Below are 21626 nucleotides of genomic sequence, written 5' to 3' on the forward strand. Positions count from 1 at the left end.
ACGGGTGCAAAACATTTTGTTTGGATTGTATTATTTTAAAATTAAAGAAATATTTGTGCAAGCTAACTAGCGGAATGACTCATCGACTCCTAATCATATTTCTGTATAAGATGGATTGGTTTTTGTTACAATTCCGCTTTACCCTAAGGGCCCATGCATTAACTATGTCACGCTAAATCGAGGAAAAAATTACCCCCCTATCGTGACGATTTTCCTATACCTAATGCATTGCTTGTCACAAAATCTTAGACCCCCCCCCCCCCCCCCCCTTAGAGCGTGACATCATATATGCATCAACCCTAATGAACATTTCACATTTGTCTAGGCCTAATTGAATCGCTTTGATACTAACTGTCATTCAAGTCGCAATAATGTTAATTGTTACCTGAAGCCTTGATGGTTTCAATTTCATGGGGAATCTTCTTTTCTTTTTGACGTTGGATAACGTCTTTCGGCAACATACGGGGGTACAAAATTGAAAACAGTCATTTTGGATGCGTTACAAAAAATTAAAAGATTTTGAACGATAATAACTCAACCGTCTCTCGATAGATTTACGAGATAATGGCATCAATCGATTGGAAATATTTCTAGCAATTTGCTGAATGTTTCAAAACTATTGATTTCAGTCTGTAAACTATTGAAAAATGGTTAAAAGTAAACCATTGTCAAAAGATGGTGAAAATCGATTGATTTTTTTTATATTCTTATACTTTCTCCAACCGAGACATCAGATGCGAGTATCTGACACCTCTGATATTTTCTGTTCTACTATATAAGCGTCCAACAAGGTCGCCCGTTCCATCATTGTCAACAACATCAGCCCAACAAAACGGCCCTTTTCAGGGCCACCAAACTTTCGCAAAAGATTTATTAAGGAATATTCCTAAAATATAATATACACAATTAAGTACAACACATAACAGACGTTATCCAACGCCAACCCTGCGGTCGTATCTAGTATACAACCCTTCCAACTTTTTTCTTTTTTCTTTTTCTGAGGCATAACATCTCTGATTACGCTTTCCATCGGGAGGGAAGTAAAGCCGTTGGTCTCCGGTCCATGGATCGATAGGTACCCAACTAACAATTTTCACAATGTAAACGCTTTGCTCATTTAATTTATACAGCCTCAAGCTGTATGAAAATACTATAAGATATGAGGTGACCTGTATACAAGCAAATCTGGTGAACTTAGTTAGCTACTTATGGCTGTTGGGACGGTTGGAACAAACTCTTATTGCATTTCTATTTACACTTCTAAACAGCTGTTATCCTGCTGTTTAGTTGTGTGCGAACTTTAAAGGCGCTTATTCAACCTTTTCCTGATTAAATATTGTTTACTTTTTATGAGGGAATTATTGATTTTATCTAGCTGCGAATTAAAAATTACTTGAAATTCGTTACATACATGGCACACCACCAAATTATTACCCTGCACCGGAAACCTGGACTCGAACTCAAGAAGACCGCATTGGCAAACCTTGACTCTACCAATTTCGCTACGCCAACACTTTGAACTGACGTAAACAAATGTACATGACCTTCTACAACAAGATTGCTGAGTGGAGGCTTTATAATAGTGCACATTAATCACTTTTCTCGACTAATTAGTTCAGCTTTGTAAAGAAGCGGAGTTAAAGCTGTAAAACTGCACAGATCTAAAAATAAACCTAGATAACTTTAAAAAATACTGCCAAAGTATCGCTAACATAGTTTGTTAGTTGTTAAAAAGGCACTTTCAATGTTTATGTTATTCAGCAAGAGTGGTTGATTGTGTAGAAGTCGTCAAATTAGTATAATCGAATTCAGAGAAGCGTTCCAAGTGAATTTCTAGAACAATTCCATGAAAGTTTCGGGAGAATACAAAGGAAATTCTGAGGAGAGCTTCAAGTGAATTTATACGAGAAAACTCCGTTGAATACGGAATGAATTATTCTGAGGTCTTCAGAACTACTTGAAAGTTCCCTAAATTTTCCTGAAGTTTACGAAACTACATTGAATTTCTTTTGTAGTTTGAGAAATTAGTCTGATGATCACAATACTTCTCATCAAAAGTTTAAACTTCTCTGATCTTTTTCGGACTTCCTAAATTTTCCTAACGATCAAAGTTTTGACAATTCGATGAAGTTCACGGAAATTCTTTAAAATATATTTAATTTCTCTAGTGCTAACAGAACTGCTTTGAAGTTTTATGTTTTTTCCTGCAGTTATCGAAACTTCTATAATTTTTTTTGCTGTTCTCCCGAAGCTGAACTGTCCTAAAAATGTTTAAGCTTCCGTGAATTTCTGAACTTATGGGAAGACCTCAATTATTTTCTTAGCATCTCCGAAGTTCTCTGAAAAAAATTACCGTTAATTTTCTGAAACTAATGGAATTGAATTCCCCCTGAAATTCCGCCTATTTTTGGAGCTCACTGAACCTCTTTTAAATGCTCCCACATTTTGATAATTTTCATGAAAGTTATCGAATGTTCCCTTAAGTTCCGTAGACTTCTATGAGTTCTCGAAATGTTTATTAAGATGTTTGCCCTTCTGTAAAGCTTTCGAAGTTTTTCTGAAATTTCTGCAATTTCTTTAAGCCCCGCTGGAATCTAGAAGAAATAATTAATTTAGGTCTATGATTTTTACTGAGGTTTTCAAGATTTTTCTGAAGCTCGTGGAACTGAAATTATCGGCATTAATTAATAGCTTATTCAATAGTCTAGTCTCCCCTGATGCTATTTATACTGCCTAAAAGATTTCGGAATTTCCTTAAAGTTCTCCAGTATTTTTCATAAGAACCCGTAATTCTACTAAAATTAATTGTTTTGCCTTGAAGTTTCCATAATTTTCTTTAAGTTTTATAAACTATATAAACGTTCACGGAACTTTGTCTTGAATCACTAATTTTTGCTGAACTTATCTGGATATCCCTGAAGTTTTCAATGCTTACCTGGAGTTCTCTTAATTGTCGTAACATTACGGCAAATTTTTGTGATATATACATATTTATAATTCTCTGATGCTTCTGAAGCTTTCGGATCAATCATAGAATTCTTGAAATCCCAGAATTCGACAGAACTCCTTAAAAGTCGCTGCAAGTTTCCTAAACTTAATAACATTGTTCTGAAGTAATCTGATTGTCCTTGGAGTACTCGGAACATCGCTGAATATCAAGAAACTATCTAAACATATATACATTTCTTAGAGGTTAGCCGATGGCTGAAAGTCTCTTTAATAAAGAAAGATAAGATTCTTAGAAGTTCTCTGGAATTTCTTGAAGATATAGGTGCTTCCTAAAAGTTCTTCTATTTTTTTTTAAATCATGGAATTTCGTTGATGTTCTCAATTTAACTTAGAAAATTTTCGTATTTTTTTTAAGTTCTTTAAATACTATAACATACACTCACATTTTCTGGATGTTCATATAATTGTTATTGTGTTCTAGAAATTATCTCGCAGCTTTGCTGATGTTTCCGAAAATCGCCTGAGTTTTTCGAAACATCTTTAAAGTTTCTGCAATTTCTTTGAAACCCTCCCCTTGGCTAGTTTTTGCACCTTGCTGTTGGTGGGTGGGCTTAATTTCATGCTTTATAGTGGAGTGTTGGAGACGGTCGGTTTATGGCCGGCGTTGCTGGCTCATGCCACGATAGATTGGCGCCATGGGCAGGCAATGGGAATTACTAAGCTTCCCCTCTCTGATGTACCACTGCATGAGAGAATCAAAGATCTAGTCTAGCAGTGATAGTATCACACTTGTTACTCCTTTGTTTGAGAGCCGCGTTGTAGTACGTTTACGTATAGGCACTGACGTTGGGTGCGATACTGGCGGGTTTTGCCGCAAATCACTCTTATTTTATTTATAGGGAACTATACATTTGAAATATTTCAGAAAGTGCCCAACAGTGCTCCTTCTATTTGCGTGACAAGCTTGTTGCATTGTTGTTTTCATTGAGGTATTACTCAGGCAACAATGTTAAACATCATTTTTGTACATGGTATTGTAACTAATCTTATATGTGCTTCATTTTGATTTGGGATAAGTGTTTGAACTATGACTCGGGATTTCCACTGTGCAGGGCTGGTAGCGAGTCACTATTTAGTGACTTGGTCACTTTTTTCACGCCAGTCACTAAAAAGTCTCCTTTTTTAAGGCCAAGTCACTAAAGTCACTTTTTTTTGTAATCAGTCACTATTTTCAACTTTTTTAGCGTGAATTTATTTCGTCTTTCTCTATCAACAAGGTGTCTATTGATTTTTCTAAAAAAAAACTGAGTTTTCCAGGGTTTTCCAGAACTTTAACGGATAAATTCCAGGCTTATAATAAGAAAGCTATTTTTTAAATGCGTTAAAAAATGTGTTTTGTTTTGTAGATCTAACACAACAGGAATTAACACGAACGTTTTTAAAACATGACTATCACTCTTAAAGAAACAGCTTTACAATTAAATCAATTGAATGTTGAAGTTTAACACCTACTTAATTTCGCACTTTAATAAAGTTTAAAAAAAAAGTTACTTAAATTGAGTAAGTCCAAGATCTAAAAATATTCAATGTCTTGAAGTTTCGTATTCCATGTACACAATTTTCAGAGTGCCAGAATTATGGAAAAACAAAATGATATATTTCAAATTCGCAATTCAATTTATGGAAGATTAGAGATGTTCATTACAGTCCAATTAAATTCACAACAATTGTAGGAACTTTGGAGAAGTTCTGAGGAATGAAAGGAAATGCTGAAAATTTCAGTGAAGCGGAAACATAAGGGAAGTTAAATATGTGGAATTTACTGGAAGTTTTAAGAACCTCAAAGCGGATATCTTAGCACCCGAAAATTTTCAGCAACTTTTATGAAGTTCCTAGAATTTCAGAGAGCTTCACAGGTGTCAAGCGAACTTGAGAAATATAGAAAACTTGAGGGGTATTGTGCAATTTTTTAAGAAGTTCTAAGCACCTAATATAAGCTAGATCTAAAGATCTTTGGGGAATTTCATAACTTAAGAGTAGTTCCGGTAACTTTAGTCCAGAATTTTGGAGCAGTTTAAAGATCTAGAATCGTAAATTAAGGAAAATTCAAGATAGTTCCGTGAAGTGCTTGAAAAAAAAATCGAGATCCCTCGAGATGTTCCGAGAATTTCAGGGAAGTACAGAGATCTTCAGAGAATTTATGAAAATTTCAGAAATATATCAGGAACTTCACAGAAGTCCAGAGAACCGAGATCTTCAATAGAATTGAGAGCTTTAGGGAAGCTTCGAGAACATCAAGACAGACCAGAGAATCAAAGGGCAGTTCAAATAATTTCAATGAAGTTTTGGAAACTTTAAAGAAGTTTCGAGAAACTCGTGGAATTTCCGGAAACTTTAACACAGCTCCAAGAGAATTTCTGAAACGTGATAAACAAACGTAAGAGTATTTTAAGGATGTTATATCATGGAGATTTCAAGAACTTCAAAAAATGCGAAAATTTAGCTAAGTTGAATAGAGAGCATCACGTAGTTCCATTATTAAAAAAAAAATGCGAGAACTTTTAGCAAGCAGCAAAGAAATTCCAGAGAAATTCTAATAAATTTAGATATTTTTAGGTAGTTTCATGATATTCAACGATGTTCCGAGTGCTTCTAGGAAGATCAGATAGCTTCAGAATAATCCCATTATCTTAAGCAAATTTGCAGCGACTCCCTGGAATTATGGGGTATTCCAATAATTCTATGATTGATCCAAAAACGTCAGAAGTGTCAGAGAGTTATGAATATATAGATCAGAAAATTTGCCAGATTATTAAACATTATTATTATTACTATTAGACTATTGAAGAAGTTTTAAATAAATGTCGCTAATTTAAGGGAAGTTTCATAAACTTCAGAAAAATTTTGAGAACTTCAGTGAAAATCATAGAACTATTTCGTTATAACTCCAGTCTTCAGAAACATTCCGAGAACTTCACAGAAATATATGGACCTTAAGGGAACATCCGCGAACTTCAAGAATTGTTTTGAACATGAGCAAAATGCGGGAGCATTTGAAAGAAGTTTAGTAAGCTCTGAAAATTGAAGGAATTTCAGAGGGAGGTCAGTTCCATTAGTTTCTGGAAATCAGTGGGAAATTTAAAACAGTTCCCAGATTTTCAGATAACTTCAGAGACGTTTTAAAGTTAATTGAGGTCTTTGTATAAGTTCAGAAGTTCGTGGAAGCTTAAACATTTTTAGGACGGTTCAATTAAATTCAGCGCAGTACAATAAGCTTCATGGGCACTGCAAAAATTTTAGAGAACCTCAGGTTCGTTAACATTAGAGAAGTCACATAAATTTTAATGAAGTTAAGAGAACTTCAGCGATTTTTTAAATCATGATCGTTAGAAAAATTGAGGCAACTATAAGAAGTCCTATAAAGTTCACTGAAGTTTAAGAATTTCATGAGAAGTATTGTAAGCATCAGGCTAGTCTCTCAAACTACAAATAGACTTCAAGGCAGTTTCATTAGCTTCGGGAAAATTTGTGGAACTTTCAAGTAGGTTTGAAGACCTCAGAATAGTCCATTCCATATTCAATGGAGATTTCCATTGAAATATTCCTCAAAATTTCGATGAAAATATCCTACGAATTCAATTTTCTTTTAGTTTTCCTCGGAATTACCTTGAAATTTTCCAAACGCTTATTAAATTCATTCCAGATTTCCTTTTGAATCTCACGCCTTTCCTTGGAATTCTACTCTCATTGAAAGTCTCATAAGAATTCATTGGCATGTCTCCTCACAAATTCCTTAGATTTCTTCTCATAATTTGTGTAGAAAACGCTCCTGAATTTATTTTCCGAATTCTTTTGAAGATGTCCTGGAGTTATTCTCAGAGTTTATAGTATTCCTCCTTTTAGTATTTTCATAAATTACCAAGGACTTATGCTCTGGATTTGTTTTCCCCGCAAACTTTATAAAACTAAACAGAATGTCCTTAGAATTTTCCCCTGAAGTTCACAGGAGCTGTGCTCCTCATAATCTTCTTCTAAGAGTTTTAATTAAAATTTATTTTTAATTCTACTCAAAACTATCAGACTTCACATGAAATCTAAAATTCCTCAGAAGTACCTTCTAAGCAGATTGGATTTAATGTTTTTTTCTGAAAGATTTTTTTTCAGAACTCCCTTAGAATGAGATTCTTAGAAATTATAAAAAAATTCCACGAGCTTTTAAAACTGTACTTGGAATTTGACTTTTTAGAAAATATGCATGTTCCAAAATAAAAATAAAAAAACACATATCAAGCCTATGATTGTTTTTAAATTTTGTTGTTGCTGAAGATTAATCCACTGTGGACCTATAAAGTTGAAAGGGTAAATGAAAATTACGAGAAAAATTTAATGCTTGTATTTAAAAATTAATTCTTTTTTTTTATATTCTTAGCAAGAAAATTATTACATTCTCTGAGACTTCCAGGTATTTTAAGGAAAAATAAAATTTCATGAAAATCCCCGGTTGTCCAGGTTTTTGCAGTTAGTAGACACCCTGACTAATACCGTGGGTTTGACCATAAACTTTCTATTGAATCTTTCGCTTCATAGGTTCATAGTGTTTATGAGATACTAATTAAATAAGGCTAAAACATCAAACATTTATTTGGTGTGCCATCATAACGACTACTTTTCTTCTCTTAGGTCACTTTTTAGTCACTATTTTACAACTATAAGTCACTATTTGGTTACTTATTTCTTCAACATGGTCACTAAATCACTATTTTTAACAGCAGTGACCGCTACCAGCCCTGACTGTGGCGTGCTTCTATTGTGACATACCCATACGTATTTTTGTGGTGCGACATAGTGGAAGCGTGTGAGTGTAGTTGGAGCATATAACCTATATAATTTAAAAATCAGCTAGGAAACTAACTTCAAAGTGAAGCATTTTAGTCACTTGAAGGTGTCATTTGGGTCGAACTAAGAAATAATAAATAGGTATAGATCAAAATCAAAAGTACTTGAAACACGATTAATTTTAGATTACAAACACAAGTGCAGGTGCTTAATAAAGCATGGGTTATGATTAGGTGAATTAGAGATTTCAATTATTTATTAAATTTGACTAATGAGATATCATAATCATCAAACGAACTTAAATTAAAAATTCAGAAAGCCTAATAACATTAAGAAGATTAACAAAAGAATTAGGATGCGGGGAATCCGCTTAGGGAGGCAACTAACCTTTAAAGTTGTAGAATAAATCTTCCTATTTAGTCTTGAACTGCATTAAGCAGATTAACAAGGAGAGGAATAGTTTAGGGAATAAGTAAAATTAGAGGTATATTACAAATAATAACTTTCAATCTTTTGTAGGCACTGTTTTCCCATGAGTTTATTGTACTCGATTACCATATTATTCTCTCAATACGCGAAATCTCTGATATATTCGGTTAAAGTATTTGGGTTAACTTTTTGTTAAAGTACTTACATTTGTAAACAGCAGTCAATGTTAATTTATGAACTAAACCCTACGTGACTGTAAAATCGATCTTTCCTCATGTGGTATTGATGCATGTTTAACTTTTCGCGGCTGTCGGATTCAACGCGCCTACGTCTACGGACCTTTTGCAGAAGTGATTCGCAATTCGGTAGAGCTTACCAAAAGTTTTTTTGAGCTTATGTAGCTTAGAATTTGTTCGGTATGGTCGCAAAATTTTGAAATGATGGATACGTGTGGTAAAATAACTTAATTGAAACAAAGCTCAGTAGTAAATAAATAGAATATCTAGGGAGGAAACCAAAATTAATCAACTTGCCAACATAGGCTATCACATTTATTTTGGTGGCACTTTTTAAATGATAATAAGCCTTTTTTCGCTTCTGTTGTTTCGCACGGCTTTCGGAATTCGCGCACTTTTCGTAACTTACATAATTTAGATATTTCGTTCGAAACGGATTTACTTATTCAATCGGTTTACTACGCGGCACACGGAATCCAGTGTTCAAGCTGCCAACATAGGCTAGTCCTTCTGCTGTATTGTCAAAGTTAGAAGCAGAATTTATTCAAATGGGTTAAGTCTTGAAAACTAAGCTATCACGCAGCTCCAGTTTGATACAAAAAAAATAATCTTTTAAGCATTTTGCCTAAATTTTGAGATACAAGGGTTTATAAATGAGGGTTTTTGTTATTGTATTCGGTGTTTGAAATCTAGGCGAGCACGCTAAGTGAAGTGTCGTCAGTTTTAAGTAGCTTAAATTTGATTCAAAGCTGTGCAGAACTCTCAGTAATGAATTCTAAATAACTCATTCCAATTTCAAACTATTTCCAGCTTATACATTCCATATCATTTTGTAGCATCGTGGCCATCTCAATCCAAAAAAAAACATCCAACCACCTACCTCTATCTTATCATTATCCCTTCCCATGGCGATCATGTAGCCTGCATGTGGCGAGTCAGAAATAACCCCTCCTTTACTATCGGCCTTGGATTGACTTGTGCCCACCCCTGAGCTACAAAATGAAAATGGAATGAAATGAAAGTTTCTGCAATTTCCTTGAAATTTTTTGAACTGCTCTTTGATTCTCTGATCAGTCTTGCCTGAAGCTCTCAATTCCAGTAAAGATCTCGGTGCTGCACTGAAATAAATGGAATATTCGGAATGGAAACACCTTTAAACTGCCCTGAAATTCTCTGGACTTCTGTGAAGTTCCTGAAATATTTCTGAATTCTCTGAAGGTCTCTGAAATTGCGAATCACTTCGGAACATCTCAAGGTTCTCGATTTTTTTTTTCAACACATAATAGAACTAGTCGTAATTTTTCTAAACTCACGCTTATAAATCTTTAACTGCTTCAACAGCTACGGGAACTTTCCTTAAGATCTTTGAAATTCCCTAAAGATCCCTAGATCTAGCTTTTCTGAGGTATGTACTTAGGACTTTTTAAAAGTTTCCACAATGTTCCTCAAGTTCTTTTTATTTCTGAAGTTCTCTTGACCGCGGTGAAGTTTTCTGAATTTCTAGGAACTTTTTAAAAGTTCCTGCAGTAGCTAGTAGAACCACTTTGAGGTTCTTGAAGCTTCCAGTAAGTTCGCCATATTTTCAGAATGGTAACTTCTCTTATGATCCCGCAGATTGTTTATGTGTTATTTTTTTTCCAAAACTAGTGTAAACTATGTGTGCTCTATTCATTGCAGAAATTTTCAACCGGACATGGGCAATTTATCGATCCACGAAACTTTTCGAAGCCCGATCTCATTTCGTTTGTGAAACAGTTAACAGCACTAGCTGTAATTTTCCACCCAAAAAAAAACATCGTTTTCTTCCAAACAAGCAAAGCTCAATCCTACCGATAGGAGAAATCTTCGCTCCTTCAATAAATGCCAGATAGCCGGCACATTTCCAGACGACTACCGCCTCTTTGCCACTCATCCATGACAAACCGGATAATGCTGACTAGTTTGATGACATCATCATCAACTATCACTACTACATACTCCGTAAAGCACCACATCATCAAGCATCCTACAACACGGAACGCTTTCGTTCATTTATTGCTTGCCAAATTACACCCCCCCCCCCTTTATGGCATCGTCCCAGAGACACTGCATCCAAAAGCTCCGCCCGTGTTCTCCGAAGCGAAACTCATTAGTCACACGATTGGTCCGTCGCCGCCGCCACTTTACACACACAGAAAGCGTTATAGATTGTGCCTAGAGGCAGAGGAATGCATTGCTTTTCGCAACAAGCGGTCTTTAAATTGCACAGATGGAATTAATTATCTCTCGGGTGGTACCTTCAACAATGCCGTTAAATTGAAGGGAAGATGCTCGGAATCGATGAAGCGCGTTGCGATTATTTATGAAGGAGAAACTAAGGATGTCAATAATTGATGTGATTCACACGCTGAAGTGGTCGTTCTGTGTTGTAATTAGCCAGTCTCTAGGAATACTTTCGCCGTGAGCCTGTTCTCACTCATCAAATGGATCGCAATTGCCTACTTACGAAAGAGGCGATTATACGGATTATCCGTCACAGCGTTAATGTTTAACTATACCACATGGAAGCGGCGGAATTTATTGGTTGACACTTAGCTGAGGTTCCAGTGGGAAGCCTTAGACCAATGAAGGTATAGCTACCCTAAAGTGGATCAATGTAGAAGAAATAAATCCATCATTCAGTAACGAACGTCGCGAAGCAATTGCTTCACCACGACAGGGGAAGGCATTAAGTTGTAAGCAATGAAGTAGGGTATACGTCCCTAACCTCGGTCTAATATGCAGCCATAGATTACGTTTTTAATCATAACTCATCAATTAATTTACCTGCAAACGATATTCTACTGCTAAATGGTATGCTTAGATATGCTTATCATGTCGTTTGCTATCAGGAACCGCAAAAAGTTGAAAAACTTACTTTTTTTAAGACAAAAACTCACCAGGGAAATGTATGTAATATCGGTCTATTGTCCCCAAATTGGGTCTATTTATGGATGCAACTTCGTCCTATCCTGTTTGATTCTCAAAAAAAACGCTCTTGGTAACGTTTTCTTATGTATTTTTTTTTATCACTATCACTGTTAACTTAATACTCTTCATTCCTCAAAACATTTCTTAGAGAAAATTTTACGAAAACTACATTAAATCACTCAAGTTAAAAATTAAAAATTAAAAATTTCGCTTATCGTCTTTCGACCGCAGAATATCTAAATCAAAACATTGTGATGTTCATTATACAGATTTGGCAGAAAAAATCTCCCTTCCTGTTCGTTCCTTATCATCCAAATGCAAACCACATTGTTGACGTTACTCTTATTGCTATATGCTGTCAAATGAATTTCATGGGCCAAAGTTAGGAACATAGAAAAGAAATGTGTCCCTAAAGTTGGGTCCATGATTTACTTGTGAAAACGTTGTTAAACAATTAAAATAAACATAAAATATTCAAACAGTAACTGTGAGTTTTACGTCTAGTGTGTATTATCAGGTAATTCCATTCAATAAATGCCATAATCAGGCCATTTGATGATCGTCAGTGCAACCTTCCCATCTTAACCTTAGAAGTCATGGCGGCTAAAAACTCCGAACAGAGTGATATTCTCAACCAGTTTTATTACTTACGAGAGCTGAAAATGTATTGAAATGTTGTGATATAAATTGATTTGTGTGTGGTACACATTTATCAATCATCAGTGATCAATATTTTCCTTATTTTTTGTGTAATATTCCTTAATTAATTATTTATTTGCGTGATAGGCCGAATGAAAGGACTAGACCCACATTACATACCGTAACCCTACCTCATTCGTTAGGTATATGGATTGGGGTGCAAAGCTAGCAAAGTTGAAGTGCGGAAAGAACGTCGGCTATGTGAGAACTTATAACTGCTCTTCAACGGTGCTTTTGCAGTGCTTTATTATTCCTTTTTTGTTCAATACTTTACAGTTATTGTCATCGTCGTTGGTGGCTCGGCTGCTAGTCAACATTGGCACAGTGCCATTGCTGCGTTGACTGTGGCAAGGAGGTTTTTATATAATCCGCTTCATGAGACTTTCCCTGACTTTCAAGGACCGAGACAGTGCATGGAAATTTGGGTCAAGTTTCACTTGTGGGAAAACAAGGATTTTCATTCACAAGACTTCCTCATTTCTATGAATGCGGGGCATGGATTATTGCTTGAGTGTTGAGGTGGTTTGTTTATGAAGTGGTATTTTGTTTTATTTCAAATTGCATTAAATATTTTGACATGAAAAATATCAGTAACGTCATGTAAGCTCACTGTTTACTTGTACACCAACTCCGAAAACTTTATTGATTGTGCAAAATACACATAATCTTCTAGCTTTACTGAAATCGAATTAGAGTTTATGCATGTTATCAATTTAAGGGTTATGTTGAACGCATCTGCATTTGATGATGAATCGACACATGATGCCATATACCGTATGCATGATAATGTTTGCACCATCGTACAAATAAGGTTCCCGTTTCACCTGTGCATACAATGCCTTGGTTTTCTTTGCATGCACGTAACCTATAGCTCATACCGTAGTAGTCTGTGTATAAAAAAAAATGATTTACTTAGTTTGACAGTTGCACCATGACGAAGTGGCGTATTCGTGATTTGTCCCACGCGCAAATGTCGCAAAAAGACATTTCAATCGCCGTGAGAGTGTCCCGGTGGACCGTCAAAAGGGTTTTAGACCGACAAAAGAAAGGACAACTATCCGTGAAGGTGGCCACAGGTCGTCCGAGGTCAGTTTGGGTTCCGAGGGTTATCACTGCTATCTAAAGCAAGTTTCGGGTGAATCCAGTGCGTTCAATAAGGTAAATGGCAAAGGAACACGGGATCAGTGACTTTACGGCACGGAAGATCGTTGAGGAAGATTGCGAGGCGAAGTCGAGGGCACGGAAAAAAAAAAACTCACATGATTACTAAACTACGCTTCGTTGTAGTTTCAGAAGAATCATGTAGACTTCATGCCTGGGCTTTCTTTGCCAACCTACAGGTCTTAACCCGTAGGAGTAAGAAATACTTATTACTTTGTTCAGAGTAGTCGATTGGCCAAGATCGGAGAACCTCCGGTTGGGTCGAGCTCAGAACGGATAATCCTCTTCGTATATTTCAGCGTTTCTTATTTATAGGGGTTATCGAATACAGTTTTCCTATGAGACAGCTGGGGCGACATCAATAATTGCATCCTTTGCAGTTTTACAAAATTGGGTTTTTTCGCCTAATAAACATAAAGCACTGCGGCCGGTACGGGTTTCGCTGTGCGAGGTAAAAAGTGGTAACGAGTAGAGAGACTGAAGTAGAGACACAGAAGGTGTGCTTCTTTAAGCGTAATTATAATTTGCTGTCTGTGGGATATGTATGTAAATTAGCTATGGGTTTGTTCTCATGCTACACCATCCCCCTTAGAGAGAATAATGTAACAGGGTGGAATTATTCAAACATAAATAGTCTTTCCCCAATTGTCTCGAACATTTTTATTGCTTGTTGATTTTGTTCTTTTTTGTTTTTTTTTTTTTTTTTTACTTTTTTATTTTGCCTAACCGAATTTCGCACTCTCAGTGACATTGAGAACTTTCACCCATTCCATTTTTTTTACTATTATTTTTTTTTACTTTCTTATGAAATTGGGCTCGGTAAATGGCTTATTTTTTACACTTTTTGAAGGAAAAAAAAATTTTGCTTAGTTTTTGATCAATCTGTTTTTATGAACTAAAATTGTTTTTCCTGTAGTTGTATTTTTAATCTCGCAATTTGGTTCACATATTGATATAACTTCGTATGGTCCAAGATAAAATGGATCTAATTTCCTCCTATTTTCATTTTTCAAAAAAACTAAGTCTTGTAGTTTGATATAAATTGGGTTTAGAGTTTGTTCATGTTCCTTTTGTCTCTTCATTTTTTGCTCTATTAATTTTGCTTTTGTTATTTCGTGAGCTATTTTTAATTTGTACTGTAGTTCATTCTTAAACATATCAAAATTATAAATTGGTTCATTAACACTGTCGAAATTGTCTTGTGGAAGGTTTGCTTTTTTACCGAATACTAACTCAAATGGAGTGAAATTATGATCTGTGTGGGGTGTAGTGTTGTATGAAAATTCGTAATATTTGACCCAGTCATCCCAGTCTGATTGGTGTTCATTGGTGAATGACCGCAGATATTCGTTAAGACATCTGTGGTTTCTCTCCAATGATCCAATTGATTCTGGATGATAAGGTGTTGAAAATGTTTGCTTTATCTGTAGGAGTTTGCATACCTGCTCAAGGATCTCATTTTTATATTCTGTTCCTTGATCAGATCGCAATTCCATAAAATGTCCATATATTAGAATAAAGTTTTCCACTAGGGCTTTCGCTATAGTGTTGGCTTCTTTATTTTGAATCGGAATTACTACAATATATTTGGTTAAATCGCACTGGATTGTCACACAGTAGCGATTGTTATTAATGGTTCTCGGTAGAGGTCCTACCTTATCTATTGATATGATCTCAAATGCTCTCGATCCCACTGCGTCCTAGCAAGAAGTACGGTCGACTTAGTTCGCGCTCCGCTATTTTGGAAGTTTTCTCGCTATTCGCTTGATTTAAATTGTCAGTTTTTTCTCGCTTAGAGTTCCCGGCTAAATAATTAACTAAAAGTGAGTTTTTTTCTGAGAAGAAAGTGTGTTTTCGGCATCATCGGAAGGAAAATTGTTTTTACGATTGCCAATTCGCCAACCATTTTGCGCACCATCGGTGCGTGGTAACGCATACCTGCACACGGATCATCGTCATCGAGTGTCAGCATCTGCCTCCGCATTTACACCGCTCATCTATCATCGTGTGTTCAGCTGAGTGCCGACCCTCACATAAGCACACACCAACGAAGACCGCCCGCACACGCTGATCGAAGATCATCCACGCTGCGCGTCGCTCCGCTGCTGCCGTTTAAATGCTCGGTGGTAGTAGTATAGGATTATCAGATAAGTTTTTGTTCTTGTTTCTCTCTTTCGCCCACAGTTAAATTTTAAGTTTGTGTTCTGTGTTTGTAGTTTTTTTTTTGTGTATTGTGTCCGAGTGATTATCGTTTCAGTGGTAGAGCGTTTTTCGCTCCCACTAGTACGGCAAAATGGACATTTTGTCGCAAGACGAAATGGACGTTTTGTCGGAAGATGACACCACTTTGCCACGCGATGGCAAGAAGGGTCGAAAACATACGTCATCTCTCCCTGGTTCATCGTCTCAGTCTGGCAAAGGACAGGCTCAGATAAACCCCCGATCGCGAGCCTATCCAGATGACTCGACTGGCCCATGGGTTGTCTACTTTCAGCCCAGAAACAAACCTTTGAATGTAATGCAAATTACTAATGATCTGACGAAGCGATACTCGGCCGTGACTGAAATCACGAAGGTTAGGCACAATAAACTTCGTGTCTCCGTCTCAAACCTGAAGCAGGCTAACGAGATTGCTGCCTCCCAGCTCTTCACGCTCGAGTACAGAGTTTACATCCCAGCTCGTGATGTGGAGATCGAAGGTGTGGTCACCGAAGCGAGTCTGACCCCCGAGATCTTGGAGAAGCAGGCGGTTGGCCGTTTCAAGAACCGTTTGCTTCCTCCGGTGAAGATACTGGATGTCCAAAAACTGGGCTCAGTATCTGTCAGCGAGGGTAAAAAGAGTTTTACCCCCACAGACTCGTTCCGTGTGACCTTTTCTGGTTCAGCCCTTCCTCACTACATCGAGCTGGGAAAACTTCGACTACCTGTGCGTTTGTTCGTTCCCCGGGTCATGAACTGCCAAAACTGTAAGCAGTTGGGACATACGGCCTCCCACTGTGGCAGCAAGGCACGCTGTTCCAAATGCGGAGAGAAGCATGGGGATGACACCTGTGCAGCTACCGCACCAAAATGCGTGTACTGTAAGGGAACTCCTCATGGTATCTCGTCATGCCCGGTGTACAAACAACGCGGGGAGAAATTACAACGCTCACTTAAGGAACGTTCCCGGCAGTCTTTTGCAGAAATGCTTAAGACGGCCACGCCATCGACCAACGACAAAAATCCCTTTTCTCTTTTGTCAGATGACGAGACTGACTCTGACTTGGCTGAGGAGGGAACTTCTTTCTGTTTTTCAGCACGGAAACGAAAACGCATCCGTTCGCGGAAAGTTGAGAATGAAGAACCCCAAATCAGCTTGCCCAAATCAAGGAGTGGTGGAAAAAAGGAAGTTTCTACTCCTCCTGGATTCAGAAGAACTGACTATACCCAGGATTTTCCACCTCTCCCGGGGACATCCAAAACCCCTGATGTCCCATTTTTAAGAACAGAAGCCCCTTCTTCATCTGGGTTGTTCTCATTTGATAAAATTGTGGACGATATTCTCAAGTACCTGTCTATTTCTGATCCTCTCAAAAGCATTGTTCTGGCAATGCTTCCTACTGTGAAGACCCTCTTGAAGCAATTGACATTGAAGTGGCCCCTCATTGCAGCAATCATTTCTTTCGATGGATAATTTTCCAAACGAGGTCGGGGATTTGATCACTATTCTACAGTGGAATTGTCGAAGTCTTATTCCTAAATTAGACTCTTTTAAGTTTTTAGTTCACAATAATGATTGTGATGCATTTGCTCTTTGTGAAACTTGGCTCTCTTCAGATATAGATCTTCCCTTTTATGATTTTAACATTATTCGACTGGATCGTGAGGATTCGCGTGGAGGAGGGGTACTTTTGGGGATCAAAAAGTGCCATTCTTTCTATAGAGTGAATCTTCCACAATTTACAGGTATTGAAGTTGTCGCATGTCAGGCTATTATTAAAGGTAAGAGCCTTTGTATTGCTTCTGTTTATATTCCTCCTAGAGCCGTTGTTAATCGAAAACAACTTTCAGATATATGTTCAGTACTTCCTGCTCCACGGTTGATTATGGGAGATTTTAATTCCCACGGTACAGGCTGGGGGGAACTGTATGATGACAACCGTTCTACTTTTATATATGACCTCTGTGATAACTTCAATATGACAATTCTTAACAATGGAGAAGTAACACGTTTGGCTGGACCATCCTCGAATGGAAGTAAATTAGACCTCACACTTTGCTCTAACTCATTATCGTTGGATTGCACGTGGAATGTGATCCAGGATCCCCACGGTAGTGATCACTTGCCGATCAAAATTTCGATTGCCAGTGGGTTCAATCCGTCGGAATCCGTTAACGTCGCGTACGACCTCACCCGTAATATCGATTGGACAACGTTCAAGACCGCGACAGAGGAAGCCGTGTCGTCGGTAGAAGGGCTTCCACCGTTGGAGGAATATAACTTCCTCTCCAATCTGATCTTGGACAGCGCGCTTCGAGCTCAAACTCGGCCGGTTCCAGGAACGTCTTTGCGTAGGAAACCTCCTTCCCCTTGGTGGGACCACCAATGCACTGAGGTTTATCGTAAAAAGTCCGACGCGTTTAAGCTTTTCCGGAAACGTGGAACACCCGTGTATTTCGAAGCGTACTCGGCTCTTGAACGCGAACTCAAGAGCCTCATCAAAGCCAAGAAACGCGGATACTGGCGGCAATTCGTGGACGGATTATCGCGCGAAACGTCGATGAATACGCTTTGGAACGCGGCGCGAAGGATGCGTAACCGGTCTTCGAACAACGAGAGCGAGGAGTACTCAGATCGTTGGATTCTCAAGTTCGCGCGAAAAGTATGTCCTGATTCCGTGCCGGCACAGATGATTCCTCGCGAAACGACGAATTCTGTAGACGAGATCAGCCAGCCTTTTTCAATGCTGGAACTCTCACTCGCGCTCCTTTCGTGTGGCAATTCGGCTCCGGGGGCTGATAGAATCAAGTTCAACTTGTTGAAGAACCTCCCAGACGTCGCTAAGAGGCGCATGTTGAACTTGTTTTGTCAGTTCCTGGAGCTCAATATTGTTCCGGATGATTGGAGGCAAGTGAGAGTTATAGCCATTAAAAAGCCTGGAAAACTCGCTTCAGATCATAACTCGTATCGTCCCATCGCGATGTTATCGTGCATTCGAAAATTGTTGGAGAAAATGATCCTTTTTCGCTTGGACAAATGGGTTGAGACGAACCACCTACTCTCAGATACTCAATTTGGATTCCGTAGGGGCAAGGGAACGAACGACTGTCTCGCGTTGCTTTCCACAGAAATTCAGTTGGCTTTTGCTAAAAAAGAGCAAATGGCTTCTGTATTCTTGGATATCAAGGGGGCTTTTGATTCAATATCCGTTGAAGTCCTTTCAGACAAACTCCACGCTTGTGGCCTTTCTCCATTAATAAATAACTTTTTGTACAATTTGCTGTCAGAGAAACATATGAGCTTTTCTCATGGAAACTCTACAGCTTCTCGATTTAGTTACATGGGTCTCCCCCAGGGCTCATGTTTAAGCCCCCTTTTGTATAATTTCTACGTCAGAGAAATTGACAATTGTCTAAGTGACAACTGCACGCTGAGACAACTTGCAGATGACGGCGTAGTGTCTATGACAGGGCCCAAAGGGGTCGACCTGCAAGGACCCTTACAGGATACCTTAGACAATTTGTCTACTTGGGCTATTCAGCTAGGTATCGAATTCTCCACGGAGAAAACTGAGTTGGTCGTTTTTTCTAGGAAGCATAGCCCAGCACAACCAAAGCTTCAACTTTTGGGTAAACCGATCACTCATTCTATGTCCTTCAAATATCTTGGGGTCTGGTTCGATTCAAAATGCACCTGGAGATCCCACATTGAGTATCTGAAGCGGAAATGCCAACAAAGGATCAATTTTCTCCGAACAATTACCGGAACGTGGTGGGGAGCCCATCCGCAAGATCTTCTAACGTTGTACCGGACAACGATTTTATCGGTTTTAGAGTACGGTAGTTTTTGTTTCCAGTCGGCGGCTAAAACTCACATCATCAAGCTGGAACGTATCCAGTATCGTTGTCTTCGTATCGCGTTAGGATGCATGCACTCGACTCATACGATGAGTCTAGAAGTGTTGGCGGGCATGTTGCCACTATCGGATCGGTTCTCGGAATTGTCCCTCAGGCTCCTCACCCGTTGCGAAGTTATGAACCCACTGGTAATCGAAAACTTTGAAAAGCTTCTTGAGCTGAACCCTCAAACTCGTTTTATGTCATTGTACTATGTGTACATAACACAGGATGTCAGCTCTTCACAGCATAATCCTCATCGTGTATGCTTCTCCGACTTCGGCAATTCAGTTAGTTTTGATTTATCTATGACGCGGGAGATTCGTGGGATCCCAGAACATCATCGTTCCATGATTGTTCCGTCAATTTACGCTGGAAAGTTTGGCCAAGTTGATTCTGCAAGATCGTTCTTCACAGATGGATCACTAATAGAGTCGTCCGCTGGTTTTGGTATTTTTAACGAATTTCATAGCGCCTCTCGAATGCTTCATGCTCCTTGTTCCGTATATGTTGCTGAGCTGGCGGCAATACATTATACGCTAGAAACGATCGCCTCACTTGCACCAGATCATTATTTTATTTTTACGGATAGTCTCAGTTCTGTCGAGGCTATTCGCTCTATGAGGCCGGTAAAGCACTCCTCGTATTTTCTCATGAAAATACGAGAGCTTTTAAGTGCTTTATCTTTAAGATCTTTTGTCATCACCTTTGCATGGGTCCCATCTCATTGCTCGATTCCGGGCAATGAGATGGCAGACTCACTTGCTAAGGTGGGCGCTATGGAAGGCGATATTTACGATCGACAAATCGCCTACGATGAATTTTTCTTCATTTATCGTCAACAGTCACTCGTCAGCTGGCAGAATAAGTGGAGTGAAGGGAGTTTGGGACGATGGCTATATTCGATCATCCCTAAGGTGTCGAAGAGTTCTTGGTTCAAGGGGTTGGATGTGGGTCGAGACTTCATTCGTATGATGTCTCGCCTCATGTCCAATCACTATTCGTTAAACGCTCACTTGTTCCGTGTTGGGCTGAAGGACAGCAATATCTGTGAATGTGGACAAGGTTACCAGGACGCAGATCACATTATTTGGTCTTGTGCTGAGCATCGCGGAGTCAGATCTGAACTGTACGATTCCCTTCGGGCTCGAGGTAGACAACCTAATGTTCCAGTTCGGGATATTTTGGCTAGACGCGATCTGGAGTTTATGAAACTCATATATGTTTACTTTAAGAATATTAACATTAGATTGTAAGTTTTATTAACCATGTGTTTAGTTTGTATTTTGTACGTGTGGTTTTTTTTTATGTTTGTTTTCAAGATGAATAGAAATTCGTTCATGTTTTAGGATTAATTAAATATTTGTATCGTAAACCACATTTCAAACCTCCCTCTCCCTTTCCCATCCAAAAAAAATTGTAAATCCCCACTAACCTCGAGACAACCGCGAGTATCCGGTCCAGCTCCTTTAACTTTAAATATAAGAAATCAATAATGTATAACAAAAATGATAACTCGGCTCTGTAAAGTTTATTCGATTGAGCCTGTACAAATAAAGTAATTAATAAAAAAAAAAAAATGCTCTCGATGGTGTTGTGGTGATAACCATCGGTTGTTTTGTATGCTTGATAATTTTGTTTCTTTTGCACAATTCGCAGCGCTTTACGAATTGAGCAATAGACCCTTTCATATCACGCCATTTATAATATTGACGAACACGTTGGTACAATCGGTGTTGTCCTACATGTCCTCCTGTGGGTGTGTTGTGGTGATTATGTAAAATTGTTTGAATTTCGTTAACATCAGTAATGAATTTTGGTTCCTTAAAGATAATTATTTGCAAATCTTTCAAAATGTTATTTGCCATTAATTTAAAGTAATTTAAAGGTACTATTTGAAAAATTATATCCTCTGCAGAGAGCGCTATTTTATGCGTACGTCTTGATTTCGTGATTTTCTCAATTTCTGGAAGAGCAAATTCTAGCATCTGACTTCCATTTCTTACATCTTGATGCACTTGTGCGACAAGCTTGTTTCTTTTTCTCACGTTGAATTTTATTATATTGTCCACTACGGCTGTCGACAGTTTTAGTAAATTTTTTATTTCCGTAGGACTCTCGGCTTCATATATGCGGGGTTGATCAGACTCCCTTTTTTCATCTTCATAATTTTTATTTTCCTTATTTTTATTCGGAGATATCGATTTTTTCGTCATCGATCTTGTATTAACTAGGGGAATTTACGTATTCTCGTCAATCTAAGCAGCGTCT

The 21626-nt window shown here is 38.1% G+C and overlaps 1 protein-coding gene across 2 annotated transcripts in view; it reads left to right on the forward strand.

Annotated features, from left to right (window-relative positions):
- Pdzd8 (PDZ domain containing 8) overlaps positions 1–21626 on the forward strand; it is a 95093-nt gene that overhangs the window by 1155 nt on the left and 72312 nt on the right. The gene's annotated exons all lie outside the window — the stretch shown is intronic.

This window comes from Ochlerotatus camptorhynchus, unplaced genomic scaffold (genome assembly GCF_037179485.1).
Source record: "Ochlerotatus camptorhynchus isolate MF236.1 unplaced genomic scaffold, CSIRO-AGI_Acam_v1.1 ptg000275l, whole genome shotgun sequence".
Taxonomy (NCBI): domain Eukaryota; kingdom Metazoa; phylum Arthropoda; class Insecta; order Diptera; family Culicidae; genus Ochlerotatus; species Ochlerotatus camptorhynchus.